Source organism: Mauremys reevesii, linkage group 14, assembly GCF_016161935.1.
Source record: "Mauremys reevesii isolate NIE-2019 linkage group 14, ASM1616193v1, whole genome shotgun sequence".
NCBI lineage: Eukaryota > Metazoa > Chordata > Testudines > Geoemydidae > Mauremys > Mauremys reevesii.
The window spans coordinates 22,146,073-22,163,858 of NC_052636.1; the positions used below are offsets into that span (position 1 = coordinate 22,146,073).

The window sequence follows — 17,786 nt, forward strand, 5'->3', positions numbered from 1 at the left end:
GAGAGGAAGGGATCAGTTCTGGGTCCTCATTGCACCATAACTCTCGGGGAAAGTGAGATCAGGGAGGGACCTGCTGCCAGTTGTCAGTCAGAATAGGAGGGAAGCCATGAGTGACATCTGCCATAATGATTCCACATCTGCAGGGAAGAATCCTGAACTTGAAGAGCTCATGGGGTCTTTGTAGGGCATCCCAAATGTTTCCTGCATTCCTAAGCAGTTGTTGAGTTGTTGAACCAATTCCTCACCTGCAAAGGAAGCTCTCGGGACCACTTCTTTCTCAGAGCCCTGGAGGTCCGGGACCCACGGCTCTTCCCCTCGTTCCAGCTGCGAGATCACATCAGGTTTGGAAACTGGAAACCCTACTGCAGGCAAAGAAAACAAGGGAGGTCAGTGGAATTTGTGGGATACTTGTCACAAAGAATATTCCATAGTTTTAACCCCATCTCATTTTTAGACAGTAACATCTGTAGCTCTCAGGATTCATCTGCTTGTCTGCATCAATATCTTTTTTCTTATAAGTACAGTATTGTGATAGGTTTATTAATTCATATTAAAAAAATATTTGGCTGTAATGCAAGAAACCTACAGGCCAAAAACCTGCATTTTAAGCTAAAGCAAAGTTAGCATAGCTACATCCTGTGCCCTTTTACCCAGAAAAGGAACTGTTTTTCCTATACCCAAACAAAGTGCCTACGCTTAGGTCTAAGACCCTTTACCTAGACCAACAGACAATGAAGAATAGCAAAGGGGATTTTTCAAAGTTGCACTCACAGACTGAACAAGTACCCCACAAGTGCGCAGATACCTGTCATCCATACGCACATACATACTAGCCTATGGAGTAAGCGTACCCTAACATTTCTATGGGGGAAGACTGAAATTTGGGCATAAGAGGAAGGATTTCCAGCATTTATTTCTATAAAAAGAGGTAACCTACCTCACTATGGTATCCCCACCCCCACCTCGACCTCCTCCTTCTTCTCTACACTTCACCATCTTCAACTACGTATTCATGCTATCCATCTACGACAGCTATTAACCAGTAATACGCTGCACTTATTTTCTTTTCAAACCTTCAGTTCAAAAGGGACTCGGCTAAGCTTGGTCTCTCTAAACTTTATTTTAATTTGTGTATCAGATTATTTAGTTGACCTAAAAAGTAAATTCCAAAGTAGATTTGACAGCTCTTTACATTAGTTTCCCTTGCAAGAGCTGTGAAACCAGAACCGACAGAGGCGAGGCCAACAGCAGTTTATCAAAACAGGGTGTGAATATTAACCAAAGCTTGCAGCACATAATATTGTATCATCATATGTATCTCCTGAATAACAGTAATACAATTGTAACTCTGTAATTCTACCTGTTTTACAATTTACTTACTATTTCATTGAGTTTAATAAAGTCTTTATGACTATATCTGTCTCCCTGTGAGCTTCCTGTCATACCCCCGAAGGTCCCTTTATCAATTATGTGGAACCCGATTCGAAACACGAACTTTTATCTTCTGATTAAACAAATTGGCAAGCCTAAACCCATATTAATTAATATAAATGATTAAGTATTATTAATTAATTAAAATAATTACAATACAAATTAAATTAAGTTGATAAATCAAATCAACATTACTAACACACCCCAAATAAGGCTACGCATCCCAAGGCCATCTTCCTTGGCTCAAAGGGGCAGGAGAGTTACTATTATAACAAATCATATTCATTACCTTAGTGCCTAAGGACCAACTAACAGTGGGTCCCCATTGTGCTAGGCAAAGTGCAAACAAAGAATAGTAGATGGCCCATGCCCTGAAGAATTTACAATCTAAATCAGGGGTAGGCAACCTGCGGCACACAAGCTGATTTTCAGTGGCACTCACACTGCCTGGGTCCTGACCCCTGGTCGGGGGGGCTCTGCATTTTAAATTAAGCTTCTTAAATATTTTAAAAACCTTATTTACTTTACATACAACAATAGTTTAGTTCTATATTATAGACTTATAGAAAGAGACCTTCTAAAAACATTAATATGTGTTACTGGCACACGGAACCTTAAATTAGAGTGAATAAATGAAGACTCAGCACAGCACTGCTGAAAGGTTGCCGACCCCGATCTAAATAGACAGGACAGACACAGAATGGGGGAAGGGGTAGAACTCACTGTTAGAATAGAGATATTCAGGCCTGCCTGTAAAGCCTAGACTTTAAGAACGTAGGTGTATTTGTATCACTTTGTCTTTATACCCCTGTAACTAGCTAATTATCAAAATCTCAGTCTGCCTGTGTAAGGGCCTTCTCTCACTAGGATAGGCTGAGGCCTTGTTCTTAGGCTAAGGCCTTTGGCTAAGCAGCAGGGGCAGCCATAAGCTGGGAAGCGAAGGGTCACATCCTCACATCCCTAACCAGTCACACTGAAATAAGGTGCTATTGGGCTGTTAGGAAGATGATCCTGTCCTGATAGTGCCCATCGCCACCAGATAAAGATACAGATCTTAAGATGGATAAAGAAAACTTAGTTTGACAGCAGCCTGTCTGGAAAGAAATCACTTATCAATGGTTGTGAAACCCTCATTTCTGTACTGTTTTATCTTTATGGCCACCACTTTAACCTTGTTAATCAGTCTGGTTCTCTAATTGTTTCTGTCTGCTGCATAATTATTTTTTCTAGGTGTAAGTTCATTAGGGCAGTGGAATATGCTTGCTTGGAAATAACCCCAATAAACATCGCATTATCTGTGCTTCAGACTTCTGGTCATTTGCTGCTTGCTGTCTGCGTGACAAGAACCAGGGAAGTGGGAGGGTGAAGGGAAAACCCTCTAACAAATGGACATGACCTGATAACCAAGAGGTAAGCCTTTAAGGATGGTTTTAATACACTTTGGAAGAGATAAGGGATTCCCATGAGGACTGAGAGGGAGCGATGGTAAACACGCATTTAGATCCTTTTCTTGTTTTATATATTTTTCCCATAAGGCTGAACCTCTGGCACTGTCATGGATCCATAGGATCTGTGCAATGCCCTGGCTTTAACAGTCCTTGGGAAGTGCCCCTTGAGTGCACTAGACCTCCAAGGGCTCCCACTCTTCCACAAGGACAGGCCACTTAGCTTCAGCACCTGAGACTGAGCCACTTCCTCGGTGCCCTTCCTGCACACTCCTCTCCACTTCTTCCCAATACTCTCAGCCAGCACCACCTGCCGGCACCTTGGGAGCTTCTTGTGTTCCCTCCTCGTCTCTCACAACCTTGTCCCTCCCTGCTGCTTCTTAGCTCTAACCCTGCACACACCCTCCCCATGTCCTGACACCCCAGAATTATCTACTCCCCTCTTCTCCTCCCTTTCCACAGCTCTGTTCTCCCTTCATCCGTGGGGTCCTGAATGGCAACATTATACGCTCTCCTATCAAAATAGGAGCTCATCTGACTGTCACACAAGCCATGCATGAGTCATACACCTATTTACTCAATTTAGAATTCTATAGGAGGTATATTTTCCTCTTAAAATGAGGAATAGGCATGAAAGCTACAGTTATTAATGTATCCAATAAGGATACATTAAATGCAATTTTAAAATGACTGACGGCACCAAAAAGGCACATGTCCAAAAATGATACTAGTGGGTGGGAGATAAGGCAAAAAAAGGGGGAGCAAGGAAACTTGTATGACAAATAAAGGTATAAAGTTATTACTACTCAGGTTCTTCAGAGACCCCACAGCTTCTAATACCCCAGGGGACAGGACTCCTTACCCAGCGAGGTCACATTCTCATAGTTCTCCTGCATGACATCCCTGTAGAGGGCTCTCTGAGCGGGGTCCAGCAGAGCCCCCTCTTCCCTGGTGAAATACACAGCCACCTCCTCGAAGGTCACCGGCCCCTGAAAGAGCAAGAATCCAACACTCAATACCTGCTGCCCCACTCACTACCCCACTATTCACGGAACAGCAGCACCAGGGAAATGGAAGCTCCGGGAGGCACATGTTAACAGAGTCCCACCCCACCTTGCTTAGAGCAGCCAGGAGGCATCAGAGGGTGGAAAGAGAGAACTTCTGTCTCCCCCAGCTGACAGACGGAGGCAGGATCTTCACGTTTATCACATACCTACTAGCCAGAGCTTAATATAGGAGATGGGGCTGTCTCTGGACGCTGCTGGTGGCTCCCTGGTAGGAATCCCACCACTCTCCAAATAAAATATATGGAAAAAAGGGGAAGTCAATAGTAAAGAATAGAAGGTCAGAATTGTAGAAAGTTGGTAAGGGAAGCTATCAGAAATCAATGACCAATTAATGAAAATAAGAAGGAAGTTTTTAAAAAGTATATTAAGTACAAAATTAATCCTAACAATGGAAGTGGCAAATTACTAGATGGAAATGGCAGAATTATCAAAAATAATGTAGAAGAGGTAAAAGTGTTCAATAAATATTTCTCTCCTGGATTTGGAGAAAAACGGATGATATAAGTCATATAAGACGTTGACGACGACAGTCTTTCCATTCCAACAATAACTCACGAGGATGTTGAACAGCAGCTATTACAGTTAGACATGTTTAAATAAGCAGGTCCAGATAACTTGTATCCCAAGAGTTTTCAAACACCTGGTGGAGGAGTGTGGTGGACTTTTAATGGTGATTATAATTAGGACTTGGAACACTGGGGAAATTCCAGAAGACTGGACTAAAGCTAATGCCGTGCCAATATTTTAAAAGTGTAAAAGAGATGACCCAGCTAATTATGAGAGTGTTAGTCTGATACTGGGCAAGATAATGGAGCAGCGAATATGGATTTAATTAATAAAGAATGAAAGGAGGGTAATATAATTAGTACCAATTAACAAAGGTTCAGAGACAACAGATCCAATCAAACTAACTGGATATCCTTATTGGATGAGATCAAAAAGTTTGGTTGCAACTAATAGTATTGATGTAATATACCTAAATTTCTGTAAGGCATATGACTTGGTTCAGCACAACATTTTGACTAGAAAACTAGAAAGATAAAAATAAACACAACATACATTAAATAGATTAAAAACTATGATTGTAAATGGGGAACCATGCTTGAGTAGATTTCTTTCTAGGGGGTTCCCACAGGGATTGGTTCTTGGCCCTGTGTTATTTAACATTCTTATCAATGACCTGGAAGAGAATATAAAATCATCACTGATAACGTTTGCAGTTGCCACAAAGATCGGGGTTGGTGGTAACTAATCAAGTGTCAGTAGGTTCAGGCTTCAGCACTGGGAGTCTGGGTAGTTTTCCCAGTCCTGGCTAGAGGGTTATTTCCTGTTCCACAAAGAGGGGAATTTCCATTCCCAACACCTGTGCCTTGAAATTAGGCCCTGACACTACACCCCACATGCAGCCTAGTGGTATGATTATCAAATGATTAGGACATAATTATGAGGCATTTTGTGCAAGATGCGTCATGTTCAGTTCATTGGAAAAGTTATGATTTGCTGAATATGATTGTCCTATATGTGTGCATGTATCATGTTTGTATCTAAAGTTATGGATATTGACTCTGTATCTGTATTTCAACTGTGCTTACTCTGGGTAACAGCCACAACGAGCCTTTCAGATACAACAAAGAAGCCAGACAGTGTTCATGGCTCATCAACAAAGACAATGGACCATGGAAGAGCTTAGCCTTCCTGTGAATGTTTCAGCCAGCCTATGAGTCATGGCTACTATGACTCAGCAGGACATGCTAGAGCATGTGACCAGACCATTTGACACTAAACTCCATTTTGGTACCTGTATTTTTCCACAAACTGGACTGGGAACTGAGTTTAGAACAAAGGGTTCCTGCCATATGGAAAAGCTACATAAGGTGGGGTGTGATGGCATCTCTTGGCCTCATTCCCCACACAAGAGAACTCCTGGAAACACTTGAGGAACAAAGACTGAACTGGGGGATGTGCTGGTCCCAGGGTAAAGGGATTTCTAGCTTGTGTATGGAAACTTGGGGGACTGCTTCTTTGGTAAAGCACTCAGGTAGCTTAGTTGGGTGTATGGCGCCACCTGCTGTCGTGTTGGGTGATAACAGGGCCTGAAGAGGCTGGCTGAATCTCCAGCAAAGCAGTGTGAGAAGGTGTGATGGAGTAGGGGCTGTGTGTGTGGGGGATGGGAGAGCCGGGGATTACTTTAGGTGAGAGACAAGTGCTCAGCCTGTAACCTGAGCCAGGGAGCGGTGTCAACGCCTTTGCCCGGGAAGGTGGACAAAGGAAGGGGCCGGCTGGAGGGAGGGGAGTTTAGTTTTGGTTTTGGGCTGGGTGGTTAGAATTTAGGGGATTAAGCTTCCTGGACCCCAGAGGGGCTTGACTGAGGGGTGCTGGCTGTGCCTCCAAGCTCTGCTGTAACCTGCATTCCTGTTGTCCAATAAACCTGTTTTACTGGCTGGCTGAGAGTCACTGTGAGTCCTAGGAAGAGGGGTGCAGGACCAGACTCTCCCACACTCCGTGACAACTGGTGGCAGCGGTGGGATTTACTGCACCCCCATGGACGGCGCTTCCTGCAGTAAGTGACTGGGGAGCAGTAAAAGAAAGGGACAATTTTAGGGGTAATTAACCCCTGGGAGTGTGTGACCAGAGAGAAAGAATTTGCAGTAACAGGGTCCCCCAGGGGATTGCAGCGAGCGGTCCCAGGGGCAGAGAAGTCTGCGGCTCGACCCTGGCAGAGAGGTGGTGACCTCAAGAAGGGCTGGTGCACTAGGGGTCTCCCTGGAAACCGTGGGGAGCGGTGAGCACCCCGGCCTGCGAGTGGCCAGCAGGAAGATGTATGCCAAGCGGCGTAAGTGCGACCTGGTGGAGCTGTGCAAGCAGAGGGGGCTGCGCAGAGGGAGGCTTACCAAGGACCAGCTGATTGCCCAGCTGGAGGAGGGAGACCACTTGAATGAACTGATCCCTGTGTCTGAGGGAAGCAGCCTGGCAGATGCAGCGCAGGCCCCAGTGTCTGTCCCAGCTGGGAGTGGTCAGCCGGCAGCTGAGGCCTTCCCGAGACCCCCCATCCCTATGCCTAGGGGAAGGGCGGGGAGGAGCCCAGTGAATACCGAGGGCACTGTGACTCCTCCGGCCAGCAGGGGATCCTCCCGGCGAAGCTCACCCCCCAGCAGGGGATCGTCCCGGCGACGCTCGGCATCCGTGGAGCGGAAGCGGCTGGAATGGGAGAAGGAGCTAAAACTGAGAGATCTGGAGGATCGTGAGAAACAGAGAGAACATGACCGGGAGGAGAAAGAGAGACAGAGAGACCATGAGGAGAGACAGAGAGACCATGACTGGGAGGAGAAAGAGAGACAGCATCATCATGAGCTGGAACTGGTGAGGCTGAGGGGCAGTGAGCCCCCGGCTGCGGTGAGTGAGGGGGGGCCCAGGACTGCGCAGAGCTTTGATAAGTGCATCCTGCCCCAGCGTAAGGAGGGGAAGGACATGGATGACTTCCTGGATGCCTTTGAGATGGCCTACAAGCTGCACCAGCTAGATCCTGTGGACAGGCTCCGAGTTCTCACCCCCTTACTGGACCCCAAGGCCGTGGCATTGTACGGCCAGCTGGAAGAGACGGAGAAAGGGAACTACGAACTATTCAAGCAGGCCCTGCTGCGCGAGTTTGGGCTGACTCCTGAGATGTACTGGGAGAGGTTCCGGAGTCAGTATAAAACCCCTGAGGTCTCCTATCTGCAACTAGCCGTCCGCATGGAGGGATACGTCAGCAAGTGGGCAGATGGGGCCCAGACGAAGGGGGACGTGATTAAACTGCTGCTACTGGAGCAACTGTATGAGCGGTGCCCATCCGACCTGAGGCTGTGGTTGAGGGACCAAAAGCCGGAGAACCCGCAACATGCAGGGCGGCTGGCCGATGACTTTGTGAAGAGCCGGTCGGGGGGTGGCAGGGAGGAGCCCCAAAGGAAGAGGCCCGCTGCGATGCAGAGAGAGTCATCCTGGGACCACCCAAAGGGGGAATCGGGAGAACCCCCTCCCAAGGGGAACGCCCAGCGTCAGGGACAACCGCCCGATTCGAGGGGACCAAGGGGACATGAGCTGCTATCAATGTGGCCAGAGGGGCCACATACGATCCCAGTGCCCCAGGCTCAAGGACAGACTGAGCAGACCGACCTCACACCAGATTAACTTGGTAGAGACCCAGCTGGACGAGGGGCAGTGTTCCCAGGAAAGGGAGGCTGGCCGCGTACCACCGTCGAAGGAGGGAGGAGGGCCCCAGGTCAGCTCCTCTGGGGGGCTGGATGCTCCAGGCTCTGAGTTTTTGGTTTACAGGGTGGGGGCGGGGCTGCCCCTGCGGAGCGAGTGCCTTGTTTCCCTGGAGGTAAATGGGAGAAAGGTCACTGGGTACTGGGACACGGGCGCAGAGGTGACGCTGGCCCGACCCGAGGTGGTGGCCTCAGATCGGATGTTGCCTTACACCTACCTGACCCTGATGGGCGTGGGCGGGACCCCATTCAAGGTGCCTGTGGCGAGGGTACATCTGAAGTGGGGGGCCAAGGAGGGCCCCAAGGACGTGGGGGTACACCCATATTTGCCCACGGAGGTGTTAATGGTGGGGGACCTGGAGGTCTGGCCCAGCAATGCCCGGGATGCCCTGGTCGTGACCTGTAGTCAGAGTCGGTGCAGGGCACTGCACCCTGACAATGGGGAAGGTACTCTGCCCGAGGCGCAGGACCCTAACCTGGTGGGGAGGGACCGACTAGGGACACGGCTCAGAGGGGCTGCGGCCTCAGACCCAGCCAGCGAGAGAGAACAGGTCCCCATCCCTGTCCCAGCTGCTGAGTTTCAGGCCGAGTTGCAGAAGGATCCCTCCTTGCGGAAGCCCAGGGAACGGGCTAACCTCAGTGCGGTACAGACCATGAGGAGAGGTTGCAAGGAGAGGTTCCTGTGGGAGAAGGGGTTCCTGTACCGAGAATGGGCTCCCCCCGGGGAGGTGGAGTCATGGGGGATCAGGAGGCAGCTGGTGGTTCCCCAGAAGTTTCGCCACAAGCTGCTGTATCTGGCCCATGACATCCCTCTTGCAGGGCACCAGGGAATCCGACGCACCAGGCAGAGGCTGCTACAGAACTTTTACTGGCCTGGGGTCTTTACCCATGTTTGACAGTACTGCCGATCCTGTGACCCCTGCCAGCGGGTGGGGAAGGCCCGAGTCAAGGGGAAAGCAGCTTTGAGGCCTTTACCCATTATAGAAGAACCTTTCCAGAAGGTGGCCATGGACATAGTGGGACCTCTCAGCAAGGCGACCTGGTCGGGGAAGAAATACATTCTGGTGGTAGTAGACTTCGCCACTCGCTATCCTGAGGCGGTGACCTTGTCCTCTATCGAAGCAGACACCGTGGCAGATGCGCCGCTGACCATTTTCAGCCGGGTGGGGTTCCCCAAGGAAGTCTTAACGGACCAGGGGTCCAACTTCATGTCGGCCTTGCTCCGGTGCTTGTGGGAGAAATGTGGGGTCCGGCACAACTGGGCCTCAGCGTATCACCCCCAGACCAACGGGCTGGTGGAAAGGTTCAATGGGACGCTAAAGATGATGCTAAAAACATTTATGAATCAGCACCCGCAGGACTGGGACAAGTACTTACCTCACCTGCTGTTCGCGTACAGGGAGGTACCCCAGGAATCTACTGGGTTTTTGCCTTTCAAACTGTTATATGGAAGGGCGGGTAAGGGGGCCCCTGGACCTGATGAGAGACGAATGGGAAGGGAAGGTCGCTCCCGATGGAGAGTCAGTGGTGGAGTATGTCCTGACCTTCCGGGAAAGACTGGCCGAGCTCATGGGCCTGGCCAGGGAGAATCTGGCCAGAGCCCAGAGGAAGCAGAAGGTCTGGTATGACCGCACGGCACGGGCCTGCACCTTCGCCACCGGGGATCAAGTGATGGTTCTCATCCCCATGAGGAAAAACAAACTCCAGGCTACCTGGGAAGGGCCCTTCAAGGTTGTCAAGCAACTAAATGAGGTAAACTATGTGGTGGAGCTGTCGAACCGGGCTGATCACTGCCGGGTGCACCATGTGAATATGATGAAGCCATACTATGACAGGTGGAATGTGGTGTTGGCCATGTGTGGACATTGGGAGGAGCAGGGAGATGACCCTTTAGTGGATCTATTCCCTGGGACAAAAGCTGGTTCCCCCTGGAAGCAATTCCCCTCTCTGATCAGCTGACCCTGGCCCAGCATGCTGAGATCACAGGGGTGCTGCAGCTATACCGACAGCTGTTTTCCAACCAGCCTGGACGCATTAATTTGACTGTCCAACGGGTAGAGACTGGGTCACATCCCCCTATAAGATGTTCCCCTTTTCGGGTCACCGGGAAAACTGCCCAGGACCTACAAAGAGAGGTCAGGGACATGCTGGCTTTGGGGGTGATCCAGCCGTCTTCCAGCCCTTGGGCCTCGCCGGTGGTGCTGGTCCCCAAAAGGGATGGGTTGATCCGGTTCTGTGTGGACTATTGAAAGCTCAATGCCATCACCGTATCTGATGCCTACCCCATGCCCAGGCCTGACAAGCTCCTAGACAAGCTGGGAGGCACTCGGTACCTCACAACCATGGATCTTACCAAGGGCTACTGGCAAGTGCCGCTGGACACAGATGCTAGGCTGAAATCGGCCTTTATCACCCCTCTGGGGCTCTACGAGTTTCTGACCCTGCCCTTCGGCCTCAAGGGAGCGCCGGCCACCTTCCAGCGCCTGGTGGATCAGTTCCTGCAGCGGATGGAGAGTTTTGCCATGGCATATATTGACGATATCTGCGTCTTTAGCCGGACCTGGGAGAACCATGTGTCCCAGGTTAAACAAGTGCTGGACCGACTCCAGAAGGCTGGGCTAACCATAAAGGCTGAGAAGTGCAAGGTGGGGATGGCTGAAGTAGCTTACCTGGGCCATCAGGTGCGGAGAGGCTGCCTAAAGCCAGAACCAGCCAAGGTGGAGGTAATCAGAGACTGGCCCGCTCCCCAAACCAAAAAGCAGGTCCAGGCCTTTATTGGGATGGCGGGGTACCATCGTAGGTTCGTGCCCCACTTTAGGGCCATAGCCGCCCCTATCACTGAGCTGTGCAAGAAGGGGAAGCCAGACAAGGTGGTCTGGACCGAGCAGTGCCAGCAGGCTCTCCAGGCGCTGAAGGAGGCTCTGGTTAGTGGCCCAGTTCTGGCAAACCCAGATTTTGACAAACCCTTTATGGTGTTCACCGACGCCTCAGACACGGGACTGGGGGTGGTGTTAATGCAGGAGAATGAAAAGGGGGAGACACACCCTATCGTGTTCCTGAGCAGGAAGTTGCTACCCCGGGAGCAGAACTACGCGGCCATCGAGAAGGAATGCCTGACCATGGTGTGGGCCCTTAAGAAACTAGAGCCATATCTCTCTGGGCGACACTTCACCGTGTACACCGACCACTCTCCCCTGACCTGGCTGCACCAGATGAAAGGAGCCAATGCCAAGCTCCTGAGGTGGAGCCTGCTCCTGCAGGACTATGACATGGACGTGGTCCATGTGAAGGGAAGTGCCAACCTGATAGCGGAAGCGTTGTCCCGGAGAGGGGGCCCTGAACTTCCTCAGGTCACTGGGCAGAGTGACCCCGCTCAGTTCAGTCTCGAAGGGGGAAGAGCTGTGATGGAGTAGGGGCTATCCGTGTGGGAGATGGGAGAGCCGGGGATTACTTTAGGTGAGAGACAAGTGCTCAGCCTGTAACCTGAGCCAGGGAGCAGGCAGGGGTGTCAACACCTTTGCCTGGGAAGGTGGACAAAGGAAGGGTCCAGCTGGAGGGAGGGAGTTAAGTTTTGGGCTGGGTGGTTGGAATTTAAGGGATTAAGCTTCCTGGACCCCAGAGGGCTTGATTGAGGGTCATGGCTGTGCCTCCAAGCTCTGCTGTAACCTGCATTCCTGTTGTCCAATAAACCTTCTGTTTTACTGGCTGGCTGAGAGTCACTGAGTCCCAGGCAGAGGGGTGCAGGACCGGACTCCCCCACACTCCGTGACAGAAGGGCCGGGCCAGCTTGAGGGTTAGAGGGCACAGCGGTTCCCAGAAGCCCCCCAGACTGCACCCCGGGGTGACAACCCATCACACCCTAGAGTATACAAGTCTCAGCAGGTTTGTCTCATCCTGTCCCCTCCCTTTCTCCACCCAAGATACTTCCTGCCTCCCACCCTCCTATACCTTTACTGCTCCTCTCCCTCCAACCAGAACCCACCACCAGCTCCCTGAGAATCCCTTACCTGAGCCAGCTCCATTGCAGCCATTTCCTTCCCGCTGGGAGAGGGGATGATTTGGGGCGAAATGTGGACATTATTCTGTAGCCTGCCAGGACGAGAAGGGCAATGTGAGAGAATTCAGACAGGGTTTCTGTCCTTTCCATATGTCGATTCCCCCAAGCATTTTTCCCTGGTAATGGACATTCCAGGTTCTGCCACACTGTGAAGCACAGAGTGACCTTATCCCAGTACAGGCCTAGCCCCCTCCCACCAGGCTGTAACCCTCTGAGACATGGTGAAACCCTCCCAGTAACAGAGTCTCTGTGTTACACTTATCAAGTTTGTGGACGATACCAAGCTGGGAGGGGTTGCAAGTGCTTTGGAGGACAGAATTAAAATTCAAAATGATCTGGACAAACTGGAGAAATGGTCTGAAGTAAACAGGATGAAATTCAATAAGGACAAATGCAAAGTACTCCACTTAGGAAGGAACAATCACTTGCACACATGCAAGACAGGAAATGACTGCCCAGGAAGAAGCACTGCAGAAACGGATCTGGGAGTCACAGTGGATCACAAGCTAAACATGAGTCAACAATGTTACACTGTTGCAAGAAAAGCAAGTATAATTCTGAGATGTATTAGCAGGAGTATTGTAAGTAAGACACAGGAAGTAATTCTTCCGCTCTACTTCACACTGATTAGGCCTCAACTGGAATGGTGTGTCCAGTTCTGGGTGCCACATTTCAGGAAAGATGTGGACAAATTGGAGAAAGTCCAGAGAAGAGCAACAAAAATGATTAAAGGTCTAGAGAACATGACCTATGAGGGAAGAATGAAAAAATTGTGTTTGTTTAGTCTGGAGAAGAGAAGACTGAGAGGGGACATGATCAGCTTTCAAGTACATAAAAGGTCATTTCAAGGAGGAGGGAGAAAAATTGTTCTTAACTTCTGCAGACAGGATAAAAAACAATGGGCTTAAATTGCAGCAAGGAAGGTTTAGGTTGGACATTAGGAAAACTCCTCACTGTCAGGGTGGTTAAGCACTGGAATAAATTGCCTAGAGAGGTTGTGGAATCTCCATCACTGGGGATTCAGAAAGAAAAAGGTTGAGAACCCCTGGAGTAAGGGATCATCTGTCACGAAGGTGAGCTCACCTGCGTGGTGAGATATATGGGATCACCCAAGGGGACTGTCTGTGATTCCATGTTAATGCTGTTACAGTGCCTGAAGCGTTTACACTGGATACTTGGTTGGTGAAATCTCCATACAGACCTCACACCCAATTTGGGGTTTGTTCCCTGATTCTTACCAGTCTGCCTGAGGCTGGTGCTCGTGCTCTCAAGTCACTGAAGACAACGTTACAGAGAGAGGGGCTGTGACTTCCCCACGGTCACTGAACAGGTCCGTGACAGAGCCAGGAACAGACCCTGTTAATGCCAGAGCCCCGTCACCCGCAGCATGGAAAGGTCCCCCGAGCACACTGTATTAGGCTGCAGGAAGAGGTGTGCAGGGACTGCAGCTGAGCTGCCCTGCCAAGACAGCCTGTGCATCCCTGGACAAACCACCTCGCTGGGGGGTGTCCCCTGGGTCAGGAGAAGTCAGTGTCCAGTCCTGTGGGGCTGTGCTCCTGGCTCATACCTCCAGAACTCACTGCTGCCCCTCCCTTACCAGCTGCACTGTTCAGCCAGTCCCAGACCTCTGTGAGGTCACTTCCCCCAGCCCCCACCTCAAACCTTCAAACAGGGACATGGTGCACCAGTACAAATCATAGTGCACTAGTGTAAACTCTGTCTACACTAAGGGTTTGCACCAGTGCCTAAAACACCAGTGCGGCAGAGACCTTCAGAAACAGCAGTACGGTGGCACTAGAACCTATTTCTAGCTCGGTCACAGACAGCCTGGGTGACCTTGGACACGTCAATGTTTCTCCTCCCAACTTCAGTCTCTTTACCCAGCTGCCACTCACTGGGGTCTCCTCTCTCTCCAGAGCTGCTCACCACTACAGTCTGTGTGGGTGTCCCCAGAGCTAAGGCAGGTCAGCTCTGGAATAGTCTTACAAGGGGGCTGGGGAGTCTCTGTCCCTGGACGTTTTTAAGAACAGGCAGGACAAAGCTCTGTCAGAGATAATCTACAGATACTTGGTCCTGCCTCGGCAGAGAGAGCTGGACTTGATGACATCTTGAGGTCCTATCTAGCCCTACATGTCTAGGATGTGATTCAATATATACATATAAAAACACAACATACAGAATAAAACCCATCACAACATAATGTCAGGCAATTCAGGGGGAAAAAAAACATAACCTGCACTCCACAGCATAGAATGACAAATACAAAGGAGAAGAAAGCAACACGATGCAAACGACGACATCCTAGGACAAAAGTACACAGCGGAAAATAGCTCAACTCAAACCAACACAACACAGGCACCAAACAAGCTGAGGCAAAACAATGCACCACAAAACTGCTACACAGCATGGTGCGATCACAGTTCCAAATGGCTCCATGCAAAACAGCTCAGCGTAGAACAGGACACAGCACAAAAGAGAATTATTTCAGTGTAGGCCTGGAAGGGATCTTGAGAGGGCGTCTACTCCAGCCCCCTGTGCTGAGGCAGGACCAAGTATCCCTAGACATTCCCAGACTGGTGTCTCTCTAACCTGGTCTTAAAAACCTCCAGTGAAGGAAATTCCACAGCCTCCCTTGGAAGCCAATGCAAGGCAAACACTGACCAAAACAACGCTGCACACACACACGCTGGGCTTGTGGTTAAGGGGAGAGGCAAGAATTCAAACAATCTGGGTTCAGTTCCCAGTTTTGCCCCAAATTCTCCATGCAAACTTGTTCGACACCGGCGGCTGGCCCGTGCCCGCTGACTTGGGCTCACACGGCTCAGGCTGTGGGGCTGTTTAATTGTGGTGTCCATGTTCCGGCTGGCGCTGCAGCCCAAGGTCTGGCACCCTCCCACCTCGCAGGGTCCTACAGCCTGGCTCCAGCCCGAGCCCAGACACCTACACTGCAATTAAACAGCCCCTTCGCCTGAGCCCTGTGAGCCTGAGTCACCTGGCATGGGCCAGCTGGGGGGTTTTAACGGCAGGGTAGAGATACCCTTGGTGTCTGTTCAGCACCTGTCACAATGGGGACCCTGATCTCGGTGTCTGTGCAGAGCCCTGCACAACAGGGACCTGACCTCAGTCGGGGACTCTGCTACTCCCGGCATTACAGGATCCCGGATTTTGTTTAGGGCCCCTGCAGCATCTGGCAAAATGTGGGGCCAGGATCTCTGTCAGGGTCTGTGCAGTGCCCAGTACAGTGGTGAGGTGTGATCTTCATTAGGGTCAGTGCAATGCCAGACCCAACGGGGACACAGATCTCAGTCGAGGTCTCTGAAGTGCCCAGCACAATGGAGGCAGTGGTTTGGGTCACAGTTGTGCGCTGCCTGGCCCAAGGGGGCATGATCTCAGTCCAGGTCTCAGTTTTACCTGGCACAACAGTGGGGTCTGATCTCACATGGGGTCTCTTCAGTGCCTGGCAGAACAGGGCCCAGATCTCAGCTGGGGTCTCTGCAGCGCCTGGCAGTAAGATAGGAGCCCTGATCTCAGTCACACACCTGGGGAGAAAAGCGGGAAGATTTTTGAGAATTCAATATCAGTATTTCAGAACTGAGGAGAAAATGGGGCACAAACTAAATATTTGCCAATATAAGAGAGAAGCACCAACGTCTGGGAGATTTTGTGTCACCATTTAACGGTTCAAGAGAAAAGATGGGAAATTGGAGGGGATTATACAAGGATATTGAATCAACAACAGAATGGGATGGATTCTTCTTGCCCCACACTCACATGGCCGGCAGGGAGTCCTGGGTGATGTCTTTTCACAAGGGACAGGAGGGGGCTGGAGTCACAAAGTCACTATCAGTGGGGAGGGGCTGGCAGTGGGGTCTGGGAATGTGACTAGCAGGTGGGGGGGGGGGCTGCTGGGTTGGGCAGGGTGGGGGAGGGGAAGTAGCGGGGACTGGGAAACCGGGGGCTGGGCCGTCTCCATGGGGGACACTTGCTCCTCCCTCCCCTTCCTGGCCCTTCCCAGGCCCCGTTGCCAGCAGAGAGTGGCCCCCCAGCCCAGCCCAGAGGTGTCCCTGTCTCAGGGCCCCCCCAGCCTCTGCCCATTCACCCTCTGCCCAGCTCAGGAATCACTCGGGGGAACCATTTCCCACCCGCACAAGGACAAATCCCTGCAGGTGGGAATGGGGGAAACCCCCAAACCTGAGACCTGAACTGGCCACTGGCGAAGGGGAGAGAAAATGGGGCACAATCGTGGGGGGGGACAGGGAACTTCTCAGGGGTTGGGAGAGGGGGGGTCACCCTGGGCGCTGCTCGTGGCTCTCTAGGGAGAAAGGGGGCAGGACGGGGGAGGAGGGGGGTCCCCACGGGAGGGGGCAGCGGTAAATCCGAGGGGATCTCAGCCCCCCCCCCTTTCTCTCCCCGCTCCTCGGGTGTCACCTGCTCCCCGGCCACGGTTAATGAAGGGCTCTCCCGCCGCGATCTGCGCATGCCCAGAGCTCCAACGGCACCAACCCTTCTCCGGCCCGGGAGAGGCTCCAACGGCCCCGCGCGAGCCAGGCAGAGCCCCAGCGCCCAATGCTCCTTTCCAGCCCGGCTCCGGCTCCTGTGCCGACGTCACTTCCGCTCCGGGGAGAGTCAGGAACTACATCTCCCAGCCTGCCCCGGGCCGCTTCCGCCCTCTCCGGCCCAGGGAAGGGAGGGTTTCAGTAGCTGTTACTGCGCATGCTCCGTGCGAGCCCCGCTGGGGGCGGGAGAACAAAGCTGCTGCTGCCTCCGTGTGAGCCGGGCCCGGGCTGAGCCGCTGCTGCTCCCCGGGGGGGGCGGGTCTGTGCGGGGGGGCCCGGCCGGGGGGGGTTTCTCCAGCTGGGCCCCGCCCCCCGGGCAGCCCCGGGCTCTGCCCGCCCCAGCCCCGCCCGGAGCCCCCGGGAGTGAGAGACGCTGGGGCGCTGGGGGCGGGCACGTGACTCTGCCCCGGGAACCCGGGAGAAGCCTCGAGCCGCCTCGGCCCCAGCGGAGCCGCAGCAGGATCCGCCCCCCGCTGGGATGGGGGTCCCTGGGGGTGGGGGAGAACCTGGAGCTGGGGAAGGTCAGTGGGACGCGGGGGCGAAGGGGAGGGGGTTAATTGGCTCCTGTCCCTGTTGGTGCCACTTGCCTCTCGCCCCCGATACAAATTCTCTCCAGTTCTGCCCCTTTTCTCGCTCAGTGTCTCACCCGGGCTGTAAAATCCGGGGAGATTCGCCCCTTTCCCCGCCAACGAGCCGCTCTCCCGTCTCCCCCATTTCCCCCTGGTCTCTCCAGGAGTCTGATTTTCCACCTCCAGTTGCAGGTCGTGACACGTTTTCTCTGCACATCTCAAGGGTGGATGTGCCCAGCCCTGAGGCTTTGGGTCCTGGAGGTGAGTATCGCTGGGGGCCTGTTGGCTGCAGAACAGCCGGGGTGGGCGTCTCTTGGGGAGGCGGGACAGGGGGTTAGAGGGAGCCTGGTGCTGTGCCAGGGGCTCCGTCTGGGCTTCCCCGGCTGGCTCCTGGGATCGCTGCCCTGCCCAGTGCAC

At 52.2% G+C, this 17,786-nt stretch overlaps 1 protein-coding gene across 1 annotated transcript in view; it reads right to left on the reverse strand.

Annotated features, from left to right (window-relative positions):
- Positions 1-17,786, reverse strand: part of LOC120381684 (zinc finger protein 850-like) — a gene marked incomplete at both ends in the record, with an annotated part of 320,266 nt that overhangs the window by 269,411 nt on the left and 33,069 nt on the right. The gene's annotated exons all lie outside the window — the stretch shown is intronic.